The following is a 14185-nucleotide window of genomic DNA, read 5'->3' as shown; positions in this document are numbered from 1 at the left end:
ACTGTCATCTGAACTGAGTGATTGACAGCTGATATTAACCAATCTATTCGCGTTCTGTTTTAGCGCAGTGGGCCAATAAGAAAAGCTTAAAGGTGGGACAAGCATTTCGAGCTTTGTTTACCGTAGCAAGTAGACAACTGTTTTAAACCATTCCTGAGCGCTGCGTTTGGTGTTTTTAGTTGCAAAGACATATAATGCGTAAATGTCTCGTAAATCCTCCTAAATAAACTGGTCACACGGCAACAAATTTATGCACTCGCACAAATGCTCCCAAATATATTTTGAGGTCGCATAGATAAAATTATGCAACCAATTTGGTCGCAGTTTCGAGCCCTGTAAGGTAACTTAATCGATTTGTGTTGGGACAACATGAATGAATTCTGTGAAACCCTGCATTTTTTTACAGTGTAAAACACGAAAGGATTTTATTTTCTTGTAATGTTTGTAATTCTACTCGCAATACATTTCACCTACAAACATTGATATGTATATATGTCTTATGACAGAACTATGACAGATATTTTTGAGCTATACTATCCCTTTACATGTTACTGTTCTCGCACTGAAGTATGTTTGAGTATTCGCCATATGATGTTACAGCAGTCTCTGGCCACACAACACTGGCTCTCTCAGTGACTTCAGTAAGAAGATGCAGGTTTCATGAACTCATTCACCCCCCACAGAATAAGCAATCTCGTTCGGACAATCCTCTCCCCAGTGACATCATCACTCTGAGTCTAGCCTCGGATCAGTGACGTGTCAGCAGGCAGCAACTTAAGCTGTAAGCATAACTGTAAACTATTTCAGAAAATGTTGTGCTGAGATCAGTTTCTCTACACTGTAAAAGCAATTATGACAAAAGTCAAGACAACAAATATTTTTATGTGTAACTTAATATTAAAAGCTTTAAACAAATTTAAAAACTAAACAATTTAAGGCAGCAAGATTTTTTTACAGTGCAATACATGGGACTGATATATGCATCAAAGAATTAAACTGAAGAAAAGTTACTTCTTACTTGTTACTTCTTACCATACTTTAAAAGTTCACTGGAAATCACTGGAATTAAAAGCATTCCAGTGATTTCAAAACCATTTAAATACATGCCAGAGAATGATTGTCCAGTTTCATAAACAAAAAAGAAGGACTCAAGACCAGCATAATCTTTTAAATAGGTAAATTCATGCTGATGAGATTAAAACATGTCCATACGTTATTTGTTTTTTAAAAAGCATTTGGTAATTAAAAGTCCTTCGGCCAACTATGGTCCAACTATGACTAAGTAAATCTTTTTACAGGTGATAAATGTGGTCTTGTGAAGAAGTATCATTATTTCAAGTCCTATTTGGTTTCATAAAGTAATTTTGAAAGTACTTGTGTGAACTTCATAAGTAAAACTTCATAAGTGCTTCATAAGTGCTGACTTCATAAGTGAAACTTAATTAATTGTATCTTATAATTATCTTACATTGTAATTAACATAACTATGCATAAGCCCAAAGGTTTATCTTAAAATCAACACTAATAGCTACAATTATTGAGACCGTATTAAGGCAAAAGTACAATATTTATTGTCGAATTTAAATTTAAGAAGACAACTCTTAGGCCATGTATTATAGATTCGTTTTATATATATGAGGTGTTTAGTACGCTTTGTGGTGTGTTTGCATTTTATATAGTTGTCCATGTAAATGTTGCTTTAGGATTTACAGTGGGTACAGAAAGTATTTAGACCCCCCTACATTTTTTCACATTTTTTTGCAAAAATTGTAATCTTGTCCAAATCTGTGCCTTGCCACAATTCTGTCTCTAAGCTCTTCAGGCAGTTCCTTTGACCTCATGATTCTCATTTGCTCTGAAATGCATTGTGAGCTGTAAGTTTTTATGGCCCATTTCCACTGAGTGGTAAGGTATGGTATGGGTCACCTTTATCAGGCTCTGATTTGTGTCATTTTCCTATATCGGAAAATGACACAAATCAGCACATGTAACATTTACATCTTGTTAGAAAGTAATTCTGTCATTCCAAATTCATAATAGTCTAAAAGGTGATGATAATAGTTAAACATGGCAGTTTTAGGTATGTTTTAGGTTGCTGAAAGAATTATTGGCTCCTTTCTTTTTCCCGACTTTTCTTTAGTTTTTTCACGCTTCACTCTTGCGTTAGTCTGTTTCTGAATGGTTCGGAAGTGGATCGGAACTCCAAAAGTTCGTTATTTCAAATATAGTTGCGCGGCGAGAAAGTGAAACCGTTTGCGCTTTGGAAAGGATACCCAATAAGTAGTATGGTACGGTTTGCTTTTAGGAACCTTTTGACAGTGGAAACAGACATAAAAGCATACCGAGCCATACCGTGCACCGTGTAGGTGTGTGGCTTTCCAAATCAAGTCCAATCAACATAATCAAACACAGCTGGACTCAAATGAAGGTGTAGAACCATCTCAAGGATGATCAGAAGAAATGGACAGCAACTGAGTTAAATATATGAGCGTCCCAGGAAAGGGTCCAAATACTGAGGACCATGTGATATTTAAATTTTTTTATCTTTTTAATAAATTTGCAAACATGTCAGCAATTTGATTTGTCTAAGAAGTTTGTCTGTTAATGTGGGGGGCTGTGTGTTCATGAATAAGGGGGAAAAATTTAACCTAAATTATTTTGGCAAATGGCTGCAATATAACAAAGTGAAAAAATTAAGGGGGTCTGAATACTTTTCGTACCCACTGTATGTACTGTGTTTTAAATGACATGGTAATAAAACTATACCTATAAATATTTACAGCTAAAAAAGCTCAATTCTATTATAAGTGTGTGCAGTCGGTATAAAGATACTCTGCTTTTTGTGTAAATCAACCCAAGCATTCTGGTCATTTTGATAAAGTCTCCATATAGTTTAGAGGAAAACTGCTTTTTGCTAAACAGTTTATGCTTGGCTTTCTGCTCAGAAGAGGAAAAAAGAAAGAGAAGGCAAAGATGGAAAAGTTTTCAGTCTTCTCTGTAGCTCTTCGCATTAGACAGAAGGGGAAAAAGAGAAATGCAAGCAAAGAAACGAGGGAGGGAGAGCGAGTAGAGGGAAGTGGAACGAGTGTGTGTGTGTGTGTGTGTGTGTGTGTGTGCGTGTGTGTGTGTGTGTGTGTGTGTATGTGCGTGTGTGTGTGTGTGTGCGTGTGCGCGTGATGAGTGAGGCATTTTGTGGCATCTGCTTTTGTCCGGTTCTCTCACTAGATGCTGCTAGCTTGCCCCTTTTGCTCTGCTTGCTGAGCTGAATTCTTTTAACCGTATCTGTATAGTGGACATTCAGACTCCCTGTTCCAGTATAAACAAAAAAATCAGCATTTTAGCCCATTCCACCCAAAGTTCTTACCTTTAGAATATTTCACATTACATGGTGAAGGAGTTGGGTAAAAAAAGTTAAACCATCACAACACTCAGCCCATTCTAGTCATTCTAGATCTGTATGTTTTGACAACCAATCTTTACATCAGAGAAGGAGAGAGGCTCAAGAGTAAATGCATTTTTAACGGATAGACTATGAAGTGTCTGTATAGCACTCCCCTAATGGTCTCGGAGAGCATTACCTGGTGCTGTGAAATATTGGCAGAAGAGAGATGGAGGGAGAGATTGTGTAGGGCAATCTCTGTCAGTAGTCTTTCTCTCCACCTTTTGGTGTAAAGGGGGAACGGTGCTGGAGTATGAGTGACTAGAATAATGAGCTTTGTACCCACCCACACACACGTCACTGGCAAAGAGTGCGTATATGCTAATTTAATGTTTTTAGATAAACATCTGTGATTGATATAATCATAAATTAGTTGAGTGATATATTAAAACTGCATCCGCTGCGTAAAACATGCGGTTGGTGGTTCATTTCGCTGTGGCTACCTCGATTAATACAGGGACTAATCCAAAAAGAAAATGAATAAATGAATGAAATATTAAAACTTTTTACCTTTATAGCATTTAATTGAAGGTTATACATTATTCTGACTGCCTCTTTGGATAATCTGTTAACTGTAAGTAACTGTACATGTTCACTTGCAGTAATTATAGTATTAGTAGGTTGTCGCCTTAAAATCTGCTTCACTATTTACATTTTGTACTAACCGAAACCTAGTTGACATGGGGTTTCAAAGTTATTTCTGGACAACAAAAGGGAACTATCAAAATAAGGTGTAACTTAAATATATTATAGGGTTGACTTTTTTCCTGAGAGAACAGAAAATATTATTTAGGTTCACAAGATTCTTCCTCCTTCCTCATTTTAAATCTCAAGTGTTTTCTCTGTACTTTCCCACTTTTGATTCTGAGAATTTCTCTTTCAGTGTGTACGCTCATTTCTTCCAGTCAGCACTGAGAAGGAAGCACACCATTGCTTTTTAAAAGCATCACAGCTAAAGAACATGTGACAGAGGATATACGGTAAATGCTTACAACAGCAAAGGACAAGGCAGTGGAAACTATACTTTTAGTCACAAAGCACTTGTGATGTCAGCAGAGATTTATGAATATAAAGTTTTGCCTTTAATTAAAAAACAGATTTGCCTTTATAAAAAATATTTAAAAAACTTTTATTATTAAAATTAATTCAACAAAATGAAGGTTGGATATAAGAACACTGTAAAATCAACACAAATGATCCATTTAGTGTAATTCATTAAATCAGGCATTTAAATTTAAGGACACAGTAGTGGATGACAATATTTATTCATTAATTAATTTTCTTTCGGCTTTGTACCTTTAATAATCAGAGGTCGCCACAGTGGAATGAACCACCAACTCATCCAGCATGTGTTTTATGCAGCGGATGCCCTTCCAGCGGATGCCAACCCATCACTGGGAAACACTCTTATTCACGCACATACACTACAGACAATTTAGCTTACCCAATTCACCTATAGCGCATGTCTTTGGTCTTGTGGGGTAAACCAGAACACCCGGAGGAAACCCACGCCAACACGAGGAGAACATGCAAATTCCACTGAGAAATACCCAGTACCCAATACTAACCCAGCCGAGGCTCGAACCAGTCACTTTCTTGTTGTGAGGCGATCGTGCTACCCACTGCACCACTATGACTACCATTATATTTTTTGATAACACAGTAAAAACTATCATTTTATGAACTTGTTACCCTTTTAATGAAGGTTTTTATTTTTTATATCCAATTACAATAATGTTGAATTTTGAATATATAGGAACATTACAAGAAAAGCATTCATTTGAATTTGATAAAAATGTATTATTAGCTACTATATGTTATTAAAGCACGTTATTATGCAAATAGTATATTATTAGCTTAACTTTAACTTTAGCCAGTTTTAAAATGTATACATTTAAACTGAATTAAATTTGTCCAATTCACAGTTCTGGATTGAACTGAGAATCTTTAAATGGTACAAATATGAATTCAAAACACATATGTAAATCATTTGTTAGTATGAACATCTTTTTAAGCCAAGCAGGTTTATTTCAGCAGTGTTGATTATGCACCATGTTTCTAACACATGTAATCTGTGGATCAATTATATTTCTTAATCTTCCTTTGAATTGTAATGTAGGTTGCATGAGAACTTAATTTATTGCCTACATGTTGTTTGAACACAAACAAAGAATTCACATAAAACACTAGTTAACTTTTCTTTTGCAATGGACAAATAGATATATATTTTTAATTCCCATCTTGGTGAATATAACACTATTGGTTATTCTTTAAGTGAACGTACATAATTGAGAAAGAAGATGTGTGTGTATACATATATTGGGTCTGTGCGTTAGCACTTAAAGTGATGGCATCTTTTAATCAAACAACCAAACAGAAAATCACTCACGTCTCCTGTTCCCAACCCTTGTAGCTTCAACAGGCCTTTTTTTTATAGTCTCTACTAAAGAGCTGAGAGATTAAACCAGCTGTGTTTAACTAGGGAGACATATAAAATGCTGGGCTTATAGTTTTCCACTACTACAATGGATTTCTGTAAAGTGGAAAAAATTGAGGGGAAAAGAAAGATGTAGCGCATAGACAGCTATGACTGATTTTTAATACTTAATGTGACAGCATTAAAAATGTGGGAAGAAGGGAAGGTTGGGTTAATCAAATCCGAATTCTATAATACAAGGTTTGAACTTGTTTTGGTTCATGTTTTTGCTTTTGTTGTTTTTTCATAGATATATCTGGCAACACTGCATTGCCCAAACTTAAAATGATAAGCAGCAATTAAAAACTAGCATGCATATAGTGAGTTTCTGAGAAAACCACATTCATTAAGACAAATGCAATGACCATCATAATATTATCTGTACGAAACTGTGTGAAATGCTGTCAAAGCAGTAGCATAATAACTCTTGTAGAACAACAGAAATTAAAACACTGGCCAGGTTGAAGACTATGCCATTTCATCAAGTTTAGAAGTTTACTAAGCATTTATAGACAAAGTCATGCTAAAACTCATAAACATTCAAATAGAGTATAAAAGTTATTCTTTGTCATTCACACACCAAGGAAAAATAACATTTTGCTGCAAAAACAAAGATAAAGGGCTCTATTTTAATGATCTAAGCACAAAGTCTAAAGCACATGGCGCAAATCATTAAGGGCATGTTTGAATCCACTTTTGCCATTTTAAGGATGGGAAAATACGGTAAGAGTATTCTTTAATGAGTTATGGGTGTGTTTTGATTATAACATGCGCTAAACCAATCAAAGTCTCATCTTCTTTTATAAGTCAGTTGCGTTGTGCCATGGCGCATTTGCTATTTACATTAAAAAAACTGAACGCTTCACTAGCGAGAAAACAGTTAAACAGACCATCTGCACAAGGATAAAGAACGAGCCTCCTCCATTTAGCCTCTTTTCTTTCTCATTACTTTTCCTCTTTACTCCTTTACTTTTGTGGAGTAAGGAAACGGTGGAAGCCCACTCCACTGAAAACATTCATTAGCCTACATATTTAATTTTGTATTTCATGTGCAAAGATTTGTTACAAGACTATTTCTAAATTCAGTTCTAAATTCCAGCAAATAAATAAATAAATAAACAATATTAACGAAGTGTGGTCAAAAACTTAGATCCAAGTTATACTGTATGCAAACACAGGTCCTATTCTTGTGCCCCATATGATGAAGCATACGTCTTTAAATCCCGACAGGACAAATCTAAACTTGTTTTTATTAAAATAAATTTAAATATGCATATAATAAATAATACTGCTAATAATAATAACATTATACAAATTTAAATTGTCATGAATAAACTTAAAAAGCCCCCCCTGAAGTGAAAAAGGCATGGAGGCAGTGATTTTTATATTTATGCAAAAAATATATAATTTTTGTAACATTTTAATCCTTTCATTTTTCTTCATATGTAAAGATATTTGTGTATTTCTGTGTACATCCTGTGTGTATTAAGCAATCTATAAGCGTTTAACCCAGCATAGGCACAAAACTAACACACTTTGCCCTGCATGCCAACAATGCGCCTTAACATACGTCCTTTTCAGACCAGCACACCCATGACTACACAAAGTGGCACAAATGGATTTGCTATTAAACAACGTGGTGCAAAATGTGAAAATAACAATTGTGTTGGTCTGAAAACAGGAACAAATTGCACCAAACACGTTTTGCGCCTTATATATGAAAGGGCCCACAGATGCATTATGGGGTTAATTTTGTGCTGTTAAGTCCTGAAAATGTGTTGAGGGAACCACTGGCGTCCTATTTATTGTACCTCTACTACTATTAGATTTAATTAAACTTTATTGTCTGCGGTTCTAAAGCAGGACAAAAGAACTTGTGCACAGCATTAGGGGTAAAAATGGTTTTATAGAAAGACAGAAGTTGTCAGGTAAATCCATGAGAGAAAGAAAACGGGAGTTATTCTGTACCATGTTAATCTGGTAGATTGAGTAAATCTCACAGCCATCTGGACCTCGGGAGTGCAGTCACGATAGTCTCTCTCGCACGCTCTTTTTCTCTGGCTCTCCCTCAGTATGATGTAATATTCTCTTATAAGCCGAGCTCACATCACTTCCTCTTTCGCAGCTGTTCTCATAACAGTAATTCTCTAACACTAATGACGAGATTATAATGTTCACTGCTTCTCATCTTCCAATCGAGGGCCCATGGCTTGACATTGTTATGCAATGGTCATGTCTCCATTACAGCCCTGCTGTTTGCACTATGACCAATTCAGTTCACCTGCCATAGGAACCACTCATACTAAAACTTGTAAATGAGGACCATCATATCTAACTTCTAAATCCATCTTTGAAGTAAACAGAAGTTGAATGGTTCAGGGTTGAGAGTAAGTGCCAAAATGTCTAATAATAGGGATCCTCTCTCCAAAAATATTAAATGCTATTAATTTATTCTTTCTTCCTCTTCCTTTACTTTTCCTCTTCGCTGTCCATGACATAGGTGACCTTTTTCTTCAGTACACTGTAAAAAATCTGTTTGTGTTGAGACAACTTGAAAAAATTAAGTTAACTTATTAGTTTTTACAAATTTAAGTGCATTGAACATAAAACAATTAAAATTTTCCAAAAAAGCTCATTTTAAATAAGTAGTTTGAACAAGCAGCAAAAATCTTTTTTTTTGTGAGTGAAGAACATTGAAATTTTAACGTCCAGACTATCATGCATGAAAGCAAGAGCGTTTGTCGAGACTGTAGATTAGATGTAATGATTATATATATATATATATATATATATATATATATATATATATATATATATATATATATATATATATATATATATATATATATATATATATATATATATATATATATATATATAATAAAACATTATAAATAATGTTTAGATTTTTCCACAGGTTGATTTCAGTGTATCATCTGTAGCCACACGTTTCCTTTAGTTTTACCTATATGTTTTTTCTTTAGTCTGTACCTAGCAAATTTCACAGCACATGACATTTTATTCTGCTAAAAATTATCAATATGTAATTGAAAACTGTGTATCTATGCAATATTAAAAAGCAACATTTTATTAAAATGTGTATACAAGCAATTCCATGCAAATGTCAACCTTGCCATGAAAAAAAAGTGCCACCAAAATAGTGAAATAATTTTTATTTAAAAATACTCAAAAATGATATTTGATTTACCAAAGTCACACAGGTTCCAATTTCACATCTGTCACATCTATAATGAAGTTGTTTCCTCATAAATGCAAAAATGTTAAATAAAATATAATCAATCATGTTTGTTCTATAGTGAGCCAACTCTTATCCCTTTGACTAGCATTTTTTGAGTTGTGCAGTTTAATTCACTGAATTTCTACAAAGTATGTTGTATATACTGTACTGCAAACTCGCAATCTTTTTTGGTCACATCCAGAACGCATGTTTATTTTCCTCATTTAAAATCTAAAAAATGTTTATAGATTGATATTTTTCTCATCCCATAACTGTGGTTAGTTGTTTTGAAAAATATAAACAGATGTTTCAATATAATGTTGACATATATACTTTCTCTGAGTATTTATGTTTTGAATTTTTACTGCAAATGTCACATCCATAACTGCTGAAATTGCTCACATAGTAAAATGTAAAGCACAGGGATGTTAAAAATATGAACGATTTGAAAGTTGTACCAAATTTTATACCTGTGATTATTCTTGCAAATCAAATCAGTGTGAGAGAATTGCAAAATTGTCTGAGAATGTGTATGGTCCTGTTTAGTGTATTAGTATTTAACAGTGTGTTCCCCTTTGTGTAACCCTCGTTTAATACATAATATAGGATGCAGTTCAACTTTTGCCATTTCAGTATCGAATAAATTAAATTTTTATCTAAAATATTATGTATAATTTATAATTACTGTAGTTACAAAAAGTGCTTCCAATATTATTACTGTTAGTGTAAAGAAAGCAGAATCCTTCAAAACAACAGCAATAATAATGGTAAAATATTCAGATTAATTGACCTACTTAAGTAAGAGCCCATCAAACAGTGAAGGTTATGTCTGTCAGGATCACAGTGAGAAGTGAGACTTAATAATTTATGATTTGGGATGTGCCTTTTCTCTTGTCTGTTTGGGGGGGGGGGGGGGGGGGTTCAAGTAAATATCTGAGTTTATCAATGTTTCATGAGCTCTCTATTGCTCCACTTCAGCTTCTATGAGGAATAGACCTACAACAAGCTCCATCTACTACGACACCTAAGAAAAACAACTGAAACTTGACACATTTCTTTTTTGTGCTTGTTCTTTTTCCTGTTTGTCTTCCATTTTACGCTACTTCTTCATTTGGGTCTGTTTTTGATTTTTGGCTTCCTTTTCTGCCTTCCCTTGCGAAATTTTCTCCCTTGAACTTTATTCTGGTTCGTGACACTCCCCTCACAAAAAGAGTAGCGGTAAAGTACAAAATAGCTTTGGTTAGTTCTTATCAGAAGAGACGCTGCACCACTGGAGCCGCTCAATTCCACTGCTTAACTGAATGATGACACACTCCGGTTGATGGGAATAAGGCTGTGCAATGATGATGAGGTCATTCTCACATGCTTCTTCAGTGATGATGAGCAAACATGTGATCATCACGCTGCTCACTGAGCTCACACGTCCTGGTCAGATGTTTCCTTTCTGGTATTCCCTACATACATTTGAGGAGACATTTGAGTGGTAGTTTACAAACCTGTACAGTTCCTCATATATATATATATGTATATTGTCATTATTTATAACACATCTATAGTTATGCGGTGGCACAGAGTTAGACCTCTTTCTTGACTTTACACAGAAACAGCAACGCGTGCAGCATGACATCACTTTGGTGCAAAGACGCTATTGGTTAATTGCCGACAAAGTAGAACACGGAAGCAGCTTGAGGCAGAAAGCGCGAGTATGTCTGCGGTCTGGAGGTATTATAAAGTAGATGACGACAACATTGCCATTGCCAACATTGTGAGATTGCAAGAGGTGGAAAGAAAAAGGCTTCATTTAACACAACAAACCTGATAAGACACCTCAAAAACAAACGTAGAACCTCGATTTGAAATGCTGTCTCGCCACTATTTCACAGAGAAAGCTCTGCCAGCCCTTTATAAGAAGATTTCTGAAAAACGACTTGTCCTGTTGTAAGATGTGCCCAATGTTTCGTTCACCACAGAGATATGGAGTTCGTCCATAGTTCCCATGTCTCTACTAAGCCTTACCGCACAATGGATTGACTCCATCCTGGATCTGTTTCTTCGCTCTTCTTTATTCTTTTTTTATGTATTACAGAAGCATTGGATCGGGTTTCGGTATCGGTAGATACTCAAAATCAAATGACTCGGACTCAAAGGCAAAAAAACCTGATTGGAACTTCCCTGATTTTATTATTTTAAATGCTTACAAATAAGAAAAAACTAGTGGTTTATAGGATAATAATGACAGTTGAGTTGTATTTTTATGGATGCACTCTGCTCATTAATTTTTAGTCTTTTAATATGTCATTAAATGATTCTTGTTCTTAATGTACCTGAAAAGATTTTTTGGTATGTTGTTATGTAGAATGACGTTTTAGTTAGGGTTGTGAACCTACACTGGTCTCGTGGTTCAGTTTTGTTATAGTTATCATGTCATTGATTCGGTTTAATTTGATATCTTGGTGCATTGATGATGCTTTCCATATATTTTTACTTAAAATTTTACAATTTTTACTTGAAATTTTACAAAATTTTACTTTAAATTTTACAAAAAATGTGGCTTTTAATACAAGCATTCTGATGTGTGAACTGTAACTTTAATTTTACCTGCTTAAAGAAAACTCAAGTATAGATATGCAACGATTATAGATTTTGGTTGTACGATTATAGTGTGAGAAATAATCACAGTTTAATGATTATCACAATTATTATGCATTCAATAATTTCAAAACAGTACTAGTTTAGAAAAATCACATGAAAACTGCTTTTATTTTAAAGTGTTATTTATTGCTGCTCACTAACTAAATAATTCAGTACAAAATAATAATAAACAAACAAAACAATTGTCCATTTCACTTTGTACTTAAAAATAAATGAAAAAAAGTTTTTGGCATTTAAAAATAAGTAATAATTTTACACTGAAAATAAATGAGAGCAATGAATAAATAAAAAAAGTATTTGTCTATATTATATTAGTTAAGTATCTTCCTTTTAAAGAGGACAAATGTAGACAGACTGCTGAACCTCTGTCTCAAAGGCACTTTTGATCAACAATATTATGAACTTGTTTGGTATTTTCATTTAGTATTTTTTTCTCTTTGGAGTAGAAATGTGTATATTCCATAAAAAGTAGGAAGCTGAACGGTCAATTCTTGTCATGTTACTCACGGTGTGCTTATGCCGTTCTTTCAACTAGGTGTGCCTGGAAAGCCTGAGCGCATTGTGCTGTATGCGCACAATGTTCATGCCACTCCCAATAAGCGCGCAAGAAAAGAAATAATGAAATTGCATGCACAAAAGACGTGACATGCAAACGGCCCTTATTTAATAGGGCCATAGTTAATCTAGTATGCGTGCCTATTAGCCTTGGTGTACAGTTGGAACTTTAAGCTAACGCACAGTTGGCATAACTTTGTTTAGTTGAAGGAGTTTTGTTCTGTGAGAAGCAGCGTTGAGAATCCATTATGATTAATTAACTGTGACAAATTTAAGGCAAGGCAAGGCAAGTTTATTTATATAGCACATTTCATACACAGTGGCAATTCAAAGTGCTTTACATAAACAGGAATAAATGAAACAAGTATAAGAGAAATAAAAACAAATAATAGAAATGGTAAAAATAAAAATAAAATAAAATAAAAGCTGATAAAATGTATTATAAAAGAATTAAAAGAAGAGAAAAACATAGTAGTTCGATCTGTCGGACGTAGCACAGTGCTCATTCAGTAAAGGCACAGCTAAACAGATGTGTTTTCAGTCTTGATTTGAACGTGCCTAATGTTGGAGCACATCTGATCATTTCTGGAAGCTGATTCCAGCAGCGAGGGGCGTAGTAGCTGAAAGCTGATTCACCCTGCTTTGACTGAACTCTTGGAATTTCTAGTTTATTTGATCCTAAAGATCTGAGTGATCTGTTAGGTTTGTATTCAGTGAGCATATCTGTAATGAATTGAGGTCCTAGGCCATTTAGTGATTTATAGACCAGTAATAATACTTTAAAATCTATTCTGAATGTAACTGGGAGCCAGTGTAAAGACCTGAGGACAGGTGTGATGTGCTCTGATTTCCTGGTTCTGGTCAGAATCCTGGCCGCAGCGTTCTGGATGAGCTGCAACTGTCTGACTGTCTTTTTGGGAAGGCCAGTGAGGAGGCCATTACAGTAATCCACCCTGCTGCTGATAAAAGCATGAACAAGTTTCTCTAAGTCTTCACTGGAAACAAAGCATCTAATTCTTGCAATGTTTTTAAGATGATAGTATGCTGATTTACTAACTGCTTTGACATGACTATTGAAACTCAGATCTGACTCCAGAGTCACACCAAGATTCTTGACCTTATTTTTTGTTGTTTGACCCTTAGAGCCAAGGTACGCATTCACCTTGAGAACCTCATCTCTGTTCCCAAACGCAATCACTTCAGTTTTCTCTTTGTTTAACTGAAGAAAGTTTTGGCACATCCAATTGTTAATTTCATCAATGCATTGGCAGAGAGTGTCAATGGGGCTGTAGTCATTAGGCAGTAAGGCTAGGTAGATCTGAGTGTCATCAGCATAGCTGTGGTAGGAGATTTGGTTCTTTCTCATTATTTGGCTCAGAGGGAGCATATAAAGGTTGAACAGGAGTGGTGCCAGAATCGAGCCTTGTGGGACTCCACATGTCATGGGTGTCCACCTCGACCTATGGTCACCTATACTGACATAGTAACCTCTTCCTTCAAGGTAAGATCTGAACCATTTGAGGACCGTCCCAGACAGCCCAATCCAGTTTTCCAGCCTATCCAGAAGTATGCTGTGATCGACAGTGTCAAATGCGGCACTGAGATCGAGCAGTACCAGCACTGTTAGTTTGCCTGAATCTGTATTTAGGCGGATGTCATTGATTATCTTTATAAGGGCGCTCTCTGTACTGTGATGTGGTCTGAAACCAGATTGAAAATTGTCTAAACACCCCTTGAAGTTTAAGAACTTGTTAACCTGGTTAAAAACAACTTTTTCAATGATTTTGCCAATAAAAGGGAGATTTGAGATGGGCCTGTAATTGCT

Source organism: Danio aesculapii, chromosome 5, assembly GCF_903798145.1.
Source record: "Danio aesculapii chromosome 5, fDanAes4.1, whole genome shotgun sequence".
In the NCBI taxonomy this organism is placed as follows: Eukaryota; Metazoa; Chordata; class Actinopteri; order Cypriniformes; family Danionidae; genus Danio; species Danio aesculapii.
The sequence above is the reverse complement of the archived record's forward strand: the minus strand, read 5'-3'. Positions refer to the sequence as shown.